The sequence below is a fragment of the Prosopis cineraria genome, unplaced genomic scaffold (assembly GCF_029017545.1).
Source record: "Prosopis cineraria cultivar Desert tree isolate PC_DT_omini unplaced genomic scaffold, ASM2901754v1 PC3, whole genome shotgun sequence".
In the NCBI taxonomy this organism is placed as follows: Eukaryota; Viridiplantae; Streptophyta; class Magnoliopsida; order Fabales; family Fabaceae; genus Prosopis; species Prosopis cineraria.
Genome location: NW_026555334.1, coordinates 22,676,617 through 22,691,439, shown reverse-complemented (window position 1 = coordinate 22,691,439; position 14,823 = coordinate 22,676,617).

The window sequence follows — 14,823 nt, the reverse complement described above, 5'->3', positions numbered from 1 at the left end:
ATGTTCCAAAATCATAGGATACCTCATGGGAGTGAAAAAGGCTTAAAATTAGTTAAAAAATATTAAGTCATGAAAAATTGGGAGATGCGCTATGGTATGTGCACATCTGCAATGTTTGTCCCTCATTATGCTACACGCTATAGTGTGTTGCATATATCAAACAGCAATTTTGCTATCATTTGACAATAACTTAGGGTAATTTTTGCCATGCCCAATTTCTCCATTCATAATTTTTGACATGCCCAATTTCTCCATTCGATGTTTGAATGAGGTAATCTAAGTGTACGTGGAAGGCTCTTTCTATAAACTAGCTCATGACACGAGTTTTACTTCCAAATTATGTCACACAAGGAAGATGGACACTCCAAATACATTTTCACAACTTTTCATCCTTTTTACAACTCAACAGTGTTTAAAAACTTTACACAAGTGCCAAAAGCTATTCCTAACACTTAGAGTACACTCAATGGACTCGGGACTATCTATATAACACACTGTAACATTCGAAAAAAATTTAATCATGATTTATTAACCTAATAAGTGTGATTGGTGTGTTAATGAAGTGTATGGCTAGATGAGCCTAATTGGTGTAATTAATTATGATTTCGGCCTTAGTGGGTTCAAATTAATGGTGGGCCACCCAAGCATGAAAAGAGGAAGAAAAAGTGAAGGAATGCCCTTTATGCCATATGTCATAGCGTGTAGTCAATTCACCTCAACTTACATAGGCAAATTTAAATGCAACGGGTGTCTCTATACCACGTGCCGCGGCAGAGGGCAGCGTGCACCACAATGCACAGCCAAAAATCTAATAAATTATATTTATGTCTGTTTGAAAATTTAGAAAAGAGAGGAAGAAAATAGAGAACACGTTGAACCTCTGCTAGAGCACATACATTATAACCTGTGGGGATATATTAAAGCTTTCCCTAACACCTAAGGTAAGTAATTTATGCCCTCTTCTTCCTTTCTTTCCCACGTCTATAAAGATTTAAATTAGGATTGAATTGGAAAGTTAATTTTTAGTCTATAGGAGCTATAGGTCTAAACTCATTAGTTAAAATGGATATATGGAGAGTTATTTATGGTAGATAAATCCTACATTGATGATTTTATTAAGAGTTATTTAGGGTGGGTTATTGTTATGTGAAAATTGCCATTAATATGGTTGTTGGGAAAGTTGAGGCTCATTAATGGTAATTTAAAGACTTAATGGTAGTAATGTGAGTCAATGGAACCTAATGAACCTATTGGGTATAAATGGATAGAGATTTATGGGATTAGTAGAATAGAAAAATGTGGAATTATTATTAATATAATCCCTAAGAGTGGGATTATGATGATATTCTTGCTTATGATTATAGTGTGAATCATTGTGGCACCATTCAAGCTTGTGAGAAGCTTTGAAAGTTGGCATTGTGAGAGATAAACCTTTGACTTCTCAAATGTTGGAGGTAATCGAGGGAAACCTAACTTTATATAGTTGAATATTAATTGGTTATTGATTGAAAATGGGTTGCTGTGGATTATGATTTATATTTCAAATTATAAATGCAATTTTGGCAAATGATGAACTCATGAATGGTTTGATAAATGAAAACCTTTTGCATGCCACCCATTTGTAATTTATGAATTTACTTATGGCATGTTATTGTGAGTGGAGAATTGTGATGTATAATGTATTGAACATGTAGAGTATTTAAATATGAGTATATGCCATGAATTGATTGTTTTGAATACATATTATGTCTAAAATGTACATAGTATGATCATTGGCAGGAGTTTGCCTAAGGAGAGGAGTAGATTGATTTAAATCTACGAGGTAATGACAGTGACTGTTGGAATTGAAAACTTACCTTAGCACCAACCATTAAAATCAAGAGGTAGCCCATGTTCAATGGTTGATTCAGAATTATTCCACTTATTTTATGAGGGACTCAAACCTAACTAGTCTCCACTGGTTCATGAGTAGGCTAGATTAGGGGTACGACATCCTATGGTTGTTAGTATTAGGAAAATCAGATTACATAAGTGAGTGAGTTAACCCTGGTCCAATAGTTCCTCATAAGTGAAAGGTTAAGTTAGTTCGTGAAGCATGTAGTCATATGATAGCCATCGATTTCATGTCAGAAGTAACAGTAAAAGGTTGGCATTTGATTATGCATTTAAATTTAGTCACATGATTGTTAGTATTGTGGTCCAATAAGTGTAAGGGGCATACGGTTGGTATTATCATGACCCCAATGTGCATTGACATTTTGTGGACATGAATATGTGCCTTGGGCCCGATCACATAGTTGTTAGTATTGTGACCTGTGGCTAAGCACATCATATGTGTTGTACTTGTGTATTTTTGGCCTATTTGCATTTGTTTGCAATTGATATGTAACTGTATAGATTAGGTGAAACTTGGTTATTGAGTGGTTGTACTCACCCCTCAATTCTCAATACTTTTAAGGCCTAGCTCATTGGATCCAAGTTGAGGAAAACACGCAAAGGTTTAGGATTTATAGAGTAATCCTTTTGTATGACTCTCCTTATTGTTTTATGTGTACGAATGTTGATATAATTGCCAATTAGGAATATTATATTATTTTTGTACTACTTGCATTATTATAGCATATAATTGATGTATTTTTTGCTATGGTTTAGTGAGTTTTAGTTGTAAATTTGTGATAGGGTCAAAATACTTATGCAAGTGGGAACATGTGTATTTTGAATGATTTGAAATGAAAATGATGGTTTTATGCATGAATTTCCTCCCTCTTATGTTTTCTGAAAATTAGGGTTAAGTGAAAATTTTGAGAAATATGTATTTTTTGTTGTGTATGGTGTATTGCACGAATCAGCTAGAGTCCATTGAATGTGGTCAAAGGGTTGGAGCAGGCTTTTAGCACTTATAGTTGAGTTGGGACACCAATATTGTGTGTTTTATGTGAAAAAGTGGTAAAATAGGTTTTGGTGTCCAACTTTTTAAAGAAAATGAATTTGAGTGTGAAACCTATGCCATTAGCTAGAGCTAGGAGAAAGCTCTATATAGACACCAAAATCACCTTAATCGGATGTCAGACGGGGATTTAGGATGCGTTTGAAGTTTACTCCCACTACTGTCGAATGACACTAGTTGTTGCTATCAAATTTGTGTAATGTGCTGCAGTGCATGGCACCTTACACTACAACACATGGCATAGAGAAGGGTGAGCTGCGGCACATATATCTCAAGCCACGATGCATGTCACAATTTCTGCACAAAACACAGATTTGAGTTTTAAAACTCTGATTTAAGCATCTCAAATGTCTGTTTGAGTTTGAAAATATTAAATTTAGGGATCCTATTGTAAATGTTTAGTGAGTTGCTTCTATTTTTGCAATTTTACATACTTTGGTAATTTTTTGAAGGTTTAATCCCTTAATTACCTTGATATTGGAGTTAATTATGATTTAGTAAGGAAGACTTTACACACACAACATCACATATACTCAACAATATCAAATTTTCACTCTTCAACCCCCATATCACCAAAAGCAAAAGGGAGAGGTTTTAGTATTATATAAATTAGTGGATTTCAAATTTAACATATAATTATGTTTCCTATATTTACATTAATATTTTGGCCCTATTAACACTAATCAAATTTACATACATAATCCATGGCCCAAAATACATTCACAGAATCGTAAACAATAGTAAGTGCAAGTGTATACAAAATGCAACCTAATTAGTAATATGCAACATGATTTATGTATTACTTGCATGATTTTGTGTATAACTAGTGTATTTTGCGCCATGGGTTAGTGAGTTTTTGTTGTGAATCCATGGATAAGGCCAAAATACTTGTGCAAGTAAAAGCATATGTATTTTGAGAAATTTAGAATGAAATTGTTGATTTTGTGCAACATTTCCTCCCTCTTTATGTTTTGTGAAAATCAGGGTTAAGTGGTGATTTTATGAGATAAGCATTTTTGATTGTGTATGGTGCGTTGCACGAGTCTGCAAGAGTTTATTGAGTGTGGTCGGATGGTTGGTGTGAGCTATTGGCATGTATGGTTAAGTTGGGATACCCCATTTGTGAAAAAGTAGTTATAATGGGTTTTGGTGTCTAACTTTTTTTTTTTATAGAAAATGAGTTTGAATGTGAAATCAGTGCCATTAACTAGAGTTAGGAGAAAGCTCCATGTAAACACCGAAACCACCTCAATCAAAAGTTAGACAGAGATTTGGGACGTGTTGGAAGTTTGCTCCCTGTGCTGTCAAATGACAGTACTGATGCTATCAAATTTCATGTAATGCGTCGCTGCACATGGCGCCTCACATCGCGGTGCATGGCATAGAGAAGACACAGCGACGCACATGCTGTAAGCCATAGCACACATTATACTTTTTGCACAAAATCTATTTGAGTTTTAAAACTCATAATTTTGGGTCCCAATTGATTTCCAAGGTTCCGCTTTACTTTCAAAACTCTGATTTGGACTTATTAAATCATTTGATATTGGAATTGTTGAAATTAGAATTCCTTTGAAAGAATTTTGAGAAATTCCTTTTATAAAATTTTACAATTTGGTAATCCTTGAGGGTTAAACCTTAAGTTACTATGATTTAGAGTCAGTTGCGGTTTAATCTCAAGGAGGTTACAATTATTGTTGGGTAAGCTTCCTATCTTCTTTCTTACTCCCATATGCAAAATTTTAGTAGATTTAGTTATGGTTGGGACTTGATTTCGTGTTCCTTGGGTTGTAACCAAACCTATTACTTTACTTAAAGTCTTAGAGAGTTAAATCAAACTTTTAAATTTAGGTTTATGGATTATGTAGTGATTTAAAATTTTTAGTTAGGGGTTGGGCAAACCCTAAGTGAAATTTAGAAGTTTTGAAATAATATGGGTAAAGAATTAATGTTATTAGCATGTTTCGATGTTAAATGGGATTAATGGAAGATATTAGAAGTGTTGATAGTGTTAAATGGGATTTTTGGGTATGGTAGGTACCCAAAACTAGACTGAAAAAGGGTTAATTAGATGAGAATTGATGATTAAATGTTCAATCTTATAGATTAAATGTTAATTATGCCCGTTTGTGTGAGTGGACACATGTGATGTTGGTAATTCACCACGGTAACCCTTTTTGTGACAAAAGAGTTGAAGTAATTAAATTATCTAAGCTTATTATTTACATGTTTGGATGGTTGTGTAAGATTATGAAATGTTACTTCATTATTAATTTGAACTAGTATATTAATAGTTGAGAATGATTTGGGATTTTGAAACCCTAAGTGAAGCGGAATGAGCATATATGTTTGCAAATATGAGGTTTTGAAAGATTTTATGTTTATGTTATGTGTGGAATTATTGAGCATATGTTTGGCATGATCATTGTGAGAGGGTGAGAGTTTACCTTAGTATTGTTCAAGAACATTGTTTGAAAATTTATATGATACATTAATACTGTAGAGGCCCTGGTGCACAGTTCTTTGATTGATTAGAAGTCCTAATACTATTGAGATAAATTGGGCACATGATACCTTAAGTATTCATAGAAAGGGAAAATCCATTGTCCATATTGTGTAAAGGCACTCTTGGTCAGGGTCGCCTTTCATGATTGGTAAGCTTGAGCCAATCCAGACACATGGATTTGGTTCTATTAAATTGTCAATCCATAAATTCAATTGGAAGAAATAAGGAGGATATAAGGCGGTATGTTAATCATGCATATCATTATCGAAAACTTGATATATATATATATATATATAACATATTTAAATGCCACTTCACATACTTACTGACTATTCTTACACATGATTAGTTTGCATAGCTTATTTGTTTACTAAGTCCTTAACTTAGCCCATAGTTATGCTTTACAAGTGAAGGCTCTAATAGCGGCAAAGAAAAGGGAAGTGCCACTGAGATTAGAGAGAGACTTGAGTTTGTATAGTTCTCTCTTTCTCTTTTTTTTTTTTTAATTGTAACAAAATGATTCAAATGTTTATGCCAACTTAGGATCATGTTATGTTTTGAGGTCACTTGCATAAGAAATGTTGTAATTGTGGTTATCTCAATATAGGATAATATAACTGTGATGAAATTGATGTGAGAGGTATAGAAACTAGTACAAGTGATATTTTTGTATTGATTATGTGTTGAAATGGCCATGAAAATATTTATTGTGAATTAATGTCACCTTTTGAAATCATTGTTAATTTAGGGTTTTTATAGTAAATTATTGTTTGGAATGCTATTGTTGTTGTATGATTATTCAATTAGGTTGTTTGTTATCCATTTGAGTTGATTTAAATGGTTCAAAGGTTATTAGCACTAGGTTTATGGGTTTAGACACCTTTATGGTTGTTTGGAAAGGAAAATGGATCAATTTGTTTCTGAGTGTCTAAATTTTGTATGGTACAGTATTTGGGTGTGAAACTACAATATCCTTACCTAATAAACATCATTAACACCAAAATCAAGATAATCAAGGGACTAAGCCCATAAAGGATTACCAAGTTTTCATAATTCACAATTGGGAGAAATAAGTTTTTCAAAATTCTAGTGGAAGAAACAATTTACAAAACCTTTACAATAGGATTCCAAGATTTATAGCATATAAATCTCCCAAATACTTTCATTAAGTTTAAATCAGAGCTTTAAAATGATGTGGAAGCTTGGAATTCAATTAAGATTCAAAATATTAAGTTTTAAAACCCAAAATAGTGAGTTTGTATAGAAAAATGTGATATGCATTGCGGCTAAGTGTCAGTGAGCCATAGCTCACTCGTCTTTGTGCCATGCATCGCGGCATGAGGTGCAAATAAGACAGTAATCAACTGTAAATTTGACAGCATAGGAAGTAAATTTTGAATGCATTCCAAATCTTTGTCCAACGTCTGATTGAGGTAGTTTTGGTGTCTACACTGAGCTTTCTCCTAGCTATAGCTAATGAAACAAATTTCACACTCAAATCAATTTTCTATAAAGAGTTGGACACCAAAACCCATTTTACCACTTTTTCACATAAAACTCACAACAATGGTGGCCCAACTCATTCACAAGTACTAAATGCCTATACCAACCATCGAACCACACTCAAGGGACTTTAAAGGACTCGTGCAACACACTACACTTTAACTCAAAACACATATATCAAATTTTTACCACTCAACCTCAAGTTACATAAAACACATGAGGGAGGAAACAAAACAACCATTTTAATTCCAAATCAACCCAAAATACACATATCACTACTTACACAAGTATTTTGGCCCTAAACAAGATTTACAATCACAACTCACTAACTCAGAGCACAAAATACACAAGTTACATAAAATGGTAGTACAAGTAGCTCAAAATGATGTCATATGACCTAGTTGGCGATTTAGCAACATAAAATACATATAAACATAGTAGAGAGGCATAAAAATAGGATTTTTTACCAAATTTCGACACCTCAATACACTTTCTCCAAATAGGATCTGATGAGCTAAGCCCTAAAAATATTAAGAATTGAGGGGTGAGTATAACCATTTATTAACCAAGTTTCACTTAATCTATATAGATGCAAATAGGCAAAAACACCATTACAACACATATGATAAACTTAGACCAACAATTTACAATACTAACAACCATATGACTAAGCCTAAAAACACATATATCCATATTAAATGACAATACACAACATAAGGTCTTAATAATACCAACCATGCACCCTTAACATATGTTGAACCACAATAATAACAACTATGTGATTGGATTATAAATGCATGATCAAATGTCAACCTTATACCCTTCTATTACCTCCAACATGAAACTAGCGGCTATTTGGTGGCTACATCCTTCATGGACTAACCCAGCCTTGCAATTTAAGGAGCTACTAGACCATGGTCAACTTACTCACTTATGCAATATAGTTTCTCTCAATACTAACAACCATGGGGTGTCGTACCCTTAATCTAGCCTCCTTATAAACTAGTAGAGAATAGTTAGGTTAAGTCTCTCATAGAACAAGTGAGATAGACTTGAATCAACCATAAGACAAGAGCTACCACTCAATTCTAAAGATCGATGCATTAGTGGTGACCAGGCATGAAAAAGGATGTCACAAAGTATATTAGTAAGTGTTTGATCTGTCATAAGGTCAAGATAGAGCACTAGAAGCTATCAGGGTTGGTATAGCCTTTGGAGATTCTTAAATGAAAATGGGATAGTATTTCAATAGACCGAGAACCTAGGCTAGTTTTGACTTTATCTAGGTGACTGTAGATCACTTAACTACGTCAACACATTTCTTACCAATTAAGACCACCTATATAGTTGATAAGTATGCTGAGATCTGTATCAAGGAGATTGTGAGACTACACAAGGCACTAAGGGATATTGTTTCAGACTGCAATCCTCAATTTGCATAAATATGGTAGGCTATGTAAAGGCTATGGGTACGGATCTAAAGTCCAGTATATCCTATCATCAATAAATAGATAGATAGACTAAGCGAATGATCCAGATATTAGAGGATATGTTGAGATCGTGTTCCTTAAAGCTTTAGGGAAGATAGGATGAGCATTTTCCTTTAGGGCATTTTGCTTATAATAATAGTTATCATGTTAGTATTCAGATGGCTTCTTATGAAGCACTGTATGGAAGACGATATAGATCACCTTTCTATTAGTATGAATTGAGTAAGAGGACACTGATGGGACTGAATGTGGTAGATGAGACCATAGAGAAAATCAAATTGTTCCAACAAAAGCTTCTTACAACACAGAGTAGATAAAAAAGTTATATAGATAATCATTGTAAAGACATTATTTAAGGTTAGGGATTATGTATTTCTTAAGGTTTCCCTGTTGACAGGCATTGGACGCTCAATGAAAGCTAAAAAGTTGTATCCCTAATATATGGGTCCTTTTGAGGTTTTGAAGAAAGTTAGGCCAGTAGCTTATTAATTAGCATTGTTGCCTCAGTTAGCGGGTCTACACAGTGTATTTCGTGTGTCACAACTAAAGAAGTACTAACCAAACTTGTCACATATGATAGAACCTGAGGAGGTTGAAATTCAAGAGAATTTAACCTACCTAACTGAACCAGATCGTATTATGGATGTTAAGGATAAGTAGCTTAGAAATAAGATAATCCAGTTAGTAAAAGTGATCTCGAAAGGGACAGCTCCAGGAGATGCAACCTGAGAGACTGAGGATCAAATAAGGAAAGAGTATCCACAGTTATTTCCTAGGTATGTTTTCCTCTTTGATTTATGACATAGCTTGAATTTCAAGGAAAATCCTTTTTAAAGGATGCAAGAATGTAACATCTTGAAAATTATAAGACTTAGATTTATTTTAAAATAAAATATCTATAATTAGATTAAAATTAAGAATAATTTGATAGAGGTTTAGAGTTCAAATTTTACTAAGAAAAAGTTTATTTTTATTTTATTTTTAATTATGAAAAAAATTACCAAAGTTGGTCGGGGCTTTTGTGCTATAATAAAAAAATGTTAGGCCCATTCTTGTAATTTTCCTTAAATTATTTTGTTCAATTTTTAAAGGGGAAAAGAACGTAGAAATATAGAGCAAAGAAGAAAGAAAATACACTAGACCAAGAGAGAAGAGGAGAAGAAGAGAAAAGGAAGAGAGGGAGCTAGGGCTCAGATTTGGGAAGCTTTATTGCTATTGTGAGCTTGGTTACATGGTAGGTAAGCTCCCTACTTCAATCCTCTTCCTTTTCTCTTAGTTTTCTTGAGTTTTTAGAAGAGGTAAATTTTGGATTTTAATTTCAAATGTTTTGTTCATATAATCTTTGGTTTCTTTAAGTCCTTGGGAGGTTATTTTGAGTTTCTATATAGTGCCCTAATATTTTGAGTAGGCAATTAGATAAAAAAGGGAGTTTTAGGGCAAAAATTAGACCCTAAGAGATTGGATTTCATTCTTAAATGGTTTGAGCATATTTATTTGATTATAATTGTGCTATTTGAATCTAATAAGATTTAAATTAATCTTTGATTTTCATTATAATAGCTAATTGTAAAAGTTGGTAATGCTAAGTGAAGGTTTTTTATTGATTAAAAATTATATGAATTGAAAATGAGCTTAGTGATGGCTAATAAATAGTGTTGGTGGTTAATTGATACTATGTGAATAGTTGATTTAATATATGGGCCATTATGATGGATTATGGTTCATTAACCCAAGTTGTGTAATATGTGTTATAGTCCTCTTTTATGCTATTTGCCATAAAAAGTGATGTGGATTACTTATATATTCTAGGGAATTGTTGGTGGAACTTATTGAGAAGTTAAAGAATAAGCCAAGTTTCATTTTGTACAAGGGGAAATCCTTTTGATATAAAAGGGTTGAGGTAACAGGGAAATTTATATTTCTTATTGTTTTGTTTAGCTATTTTTGAATAAATATTACTAGCTATCATGCATTAAATGTTTTAAATGATTAACACCTTGTCCTATTAGACTACTTTAGGCCTTGAACTAAGTCCAAAAGGAACACATATACCTGATTGACACCTCAGACAACATATATTATAGCATTTACTTAAATCAACCTCTTAACGCTACATTACACACTTATGGACTTATGTGAGGCACAACATATACAACACATATATACAATTAGACTTGTTTCGCTTTCAACCCTCCGACTCTTACATATGGGGCTCTACCTCACTATATGATTAGGAATTATAGTATACTCAACTCTTGTGTCGAGTTCTCACATATATACACAAATCACAATCAATTTCACATATAATCAAGTAGAACAAGTTACATATAACATACATTTGCTTGATTAGCATCTAGGCCTATCAACGTACCTTATCACTGGGGCACCTTTAGTGAGATGTAACATCATATACATATATACAAGAAAGTTTCACAACACCGTTCATATACACACTTACTCATGCATCCTAATTGGCAACTCAAACTTTATAAACAACTTTATACATTCATTTATACATATGGTAGTCATACTACTACCAAATGAAGCTACTCTTTTCTTACTTCCTTTCTTGGCCTTCTCATGCTATCTTCACCTGTGTTTAAAAGTAACAGAGTGAGACATATATCCCAGTAACTCAAAGGTAACTCCAATTACCGGTTAGTAAGCAAGATCATAAATAATAGATAAAGTACTATGTGTTTCAATCAAAGTAATATCATATGCATATACAGGAATTCATTCTTATCAATCTCATCATGCTCATGTAATGTATTCCTAATTCCACTTAGCAAAGTAATCTTTACGCTCGAACTAGGATTTCCAATCATATAGAACAGGGCCCAACATACCACTGCTCAGATCAGGAAATCCTCTTCATGTATAAATAGTCTCCTAGGTTCGTTATGGCGAAGTTAAACTCTACACTCTAGATCATCAGGACTTCCTAGCCTTATACAGAGTAAGACCATGACCCCCTACCCTAGTTTTGGGTAACCTCATGGATCATATTTAATATCCTAGGTCTATTATAGTGGAGTCAATCTCTATGCTTTGGATCATCAGGATTCTTCTCCTAGGTCTGTCCTAGTGGAGTCAAGTTCTACACTCTGGATCATCAAGATTTCCTGGACCTTGCATAGTAGGGCCACATCCCCTTACCATAATCTAGGGTATATATGTAGATGCGATGTATGTTAATACATAAGCCACTTCAAATTCATTTCAATCCATACTCATACACATGCATACATATTCTTTCAATACTGCTACTCTATCAGTTCACAACATAATACACATAATTATATAAAAATACTTGTACATAATTTCACAAATAAACAAGTAAAAGGGTTACTCTATTTACCTTTAACCCTTTCTGTAATATCCTCCTCCTTCTAACCCATGATTAACTTCAAATCTCAAGTAATAAAGAGATTTGATTAAGATAATTAACATAATACTAAATTACCAATGGGTGAAAATGTTGGGATCCTAAGTTACAAAACTAAAACCAATTTCAAAATCTTCCAAATAGGTAAATCAGAGTTCACAAGTATGCGAAAGCATGAGATCATTTCAAAAACTAGAAATATCTGACACCCTTTATGGTGTGACCTCTTAACTTGCATAGTAGATAAAAACTTTAGTGTCTCAAGGTCTACTATTGAAATAGTGTCCTTAGGTACTAAAGAAGTCACAATATACACTAGTAGAGAAATTATCTTCTTTTCACAATCTAGTGTCGCTCTCTTAGCTGACAACCAGTCCATCCCAAAATCACATCAATTCCTGACATGGACAAACACACTAACTCAATTAGTATAATCCTATCATTAAATCTCATTTCAACTTTCAAACATACACGGCTTGTTTTCACAAAAGCACTAATCAGTGTAGACACATTCATCAACATAGGCAACTCAATCACAAGCAATTTTAACTTTTCTACGTACTCATTAAAAATAAAAGAGTGAGTAGCACCCAAATCAAATCAAGCAAAAATCTCAGTACCACAGAGAGAAATAGTACCTTCGATAAGCTTTAACTTCCTCCTTAGACATGGTAAAGACACAACCAGGAATATCAGACCTCTAGTCAAGTGCACTGGCATTCTTTAGGCAGTATCATGCTATGTGACCAGTCTAGTGGCATTTGAAGCATGTCTAGCACTCCCCATTATAGTACTTCCTATACTTGTTACAATGTAGGGCTCCCATAGGTCCAACAATAATAGGGGTAAAATCTTGCCTTGAAGTTTGCTTTTGACCTCCCATACTTTTGGTTACATTACTCCTAGACTAGGATCCCTTGGATTGAGACCCTTTTTAAAAATGATTCTTAGTACCCCTGACACTAAACCTTCAAGATGATCTAGCACTAAAATCGATCTTCTTACTCACACTGTTGGTAGGACCCATAAATGAGGAGAAATGACCCTGACCATCTTGCTTCTTATTATCCATTGATCGGCTTCTTCTAGTAATGGTCCGAAACTTGTTACACATCATGTCAAAGGAAGTGATCTCAAAGGCTGTTAATTGCCTACTATACTCAGGCTGTATCTTGTCTAAGAATTGCTCAGCCTTCTACTCTTTATCATCGTGATGTCTTAGATAAGTTGAATAATTTGACAACTCGTTGAACTTCGCAATGAACTCTTCCTTATTCATATTGCCTTGCTGCAGATGATGAAACTCAGATTCCTTCTCATCTCGAAAGGTAGATAGGAAATGAAGAGGAAGATCGAGGAATGAGGAATGACCACCACCTCCACCACTACCGCCTAAATACTTGTGAGGGGATTACTTAGCCAAAGCTTACCTAAGTCACTTATAAAACACGGTTTTCCCCATTTTCTCACACTATTGGGTGTCACACTCTTTAAACTAACTTCCTCATTGAACTAGTGGATAGCTAGCTAGGTTCGAGTCTCTTGTTGAACCAGTGGGACAATATGAATATAATTAATCCGGGCAAGCTATTACTCAGATAGAAGCCCTACCATATGGATTTTATTTCCTACTCCTCTTCCTAGGTGAACTCCTGCCTCTTAGATCATGTAATGCATATTCATGCAAAAATTCTCATTATACATAATTCATGAAACTCCACATAACCGATTTTATTAAACTCTACCATTTTACAAATCATTGAACTCTTTAAACACATTTTCATTGAACTCCAAATCAAATTTTCATTGAACTTCTAATCAAACAAGCCATCGAACTATAAATTTCAAAATCATTGTACTTCACACGTTCACAATCATTGAACTCCATAAATTTCAAAATCATTAAACTCCTAGCAACTTAATTCATTGAACTCCTAATTACACAAATCATTGTAGTCTAAAGTTTTCATAATCGTTGTACCTCACTCATTAGAAATCATTGGACTATATTAAATCACCACTTTAATAGTGAACTTTTCAACTAAAACAAGCCACATTTGCATTTTAACTAATTTCTCATAATTCAATCATCAAATATTATTCAACAAACTAATTAACACACAAAAGTATAAGATAGAATTTCCTCGATTACCTAAACCTTTAAAAGGTCAAAGGTTCTACCCCCTAAATACTCAATCCTAAAGCTTTCAAGGAGCTAGAATAATGCCAATAATAGTCACTTTACAAGCATTTATAATGCAAATAATCCTAAAGCTTTCAACACTTTTTAATGCTCAAGATTCATTCTTAACTCATGTAAAACTGTCCATAAGGTTCCTTAGCATCCTATAACCCTCATTAATATCATTAAACTCTCTAATTGTTATTCATGGAACCATATTATTCCCAACCACCATATTTATAAGAATTTTCAAAAATTTAATGTCCTTCAATCACTAATCAATATATAATCATTAATACCAAGTTTACTTAGCTCAATCTACTTCTATTAACTCTATTTAAATTAATGGATTAGGACCCATAACCACTATAGACAAAAAAACACCATTATCAATCAAACCCTAACTTCTACTCTCAAGAAAATGGAAGAAGAAAGAAAGATTTAAGTGTTGGAAGCTTACCCTTGATGTTTATGAGCTCTAAATTACTCCTACTATTTAGTTTCTCCAAGCCCTAGCATTGTTATTTCGCCTCTCTCAACTTCCTTTATTTTTCCTCTATTTTTTACTTCATTTCATGACTTATGATATTATAAATGTGATCATGTACCATGGCAAATGCACAATGCACCGCAGTGTATGGCACAGAGAGCCTCTCCCTAGGCGTGTTATCACACATGCGCTACGGTGACTTATCCATAAGCCGCAGCACATGGCATAGAATCTCCCTCTTTAGAATTTTTTCCTCTTTTATTGCTGAGCGACCTAATTCTCCTTCAAACCTATGTTTAGAGCTGAAATTAAGACCA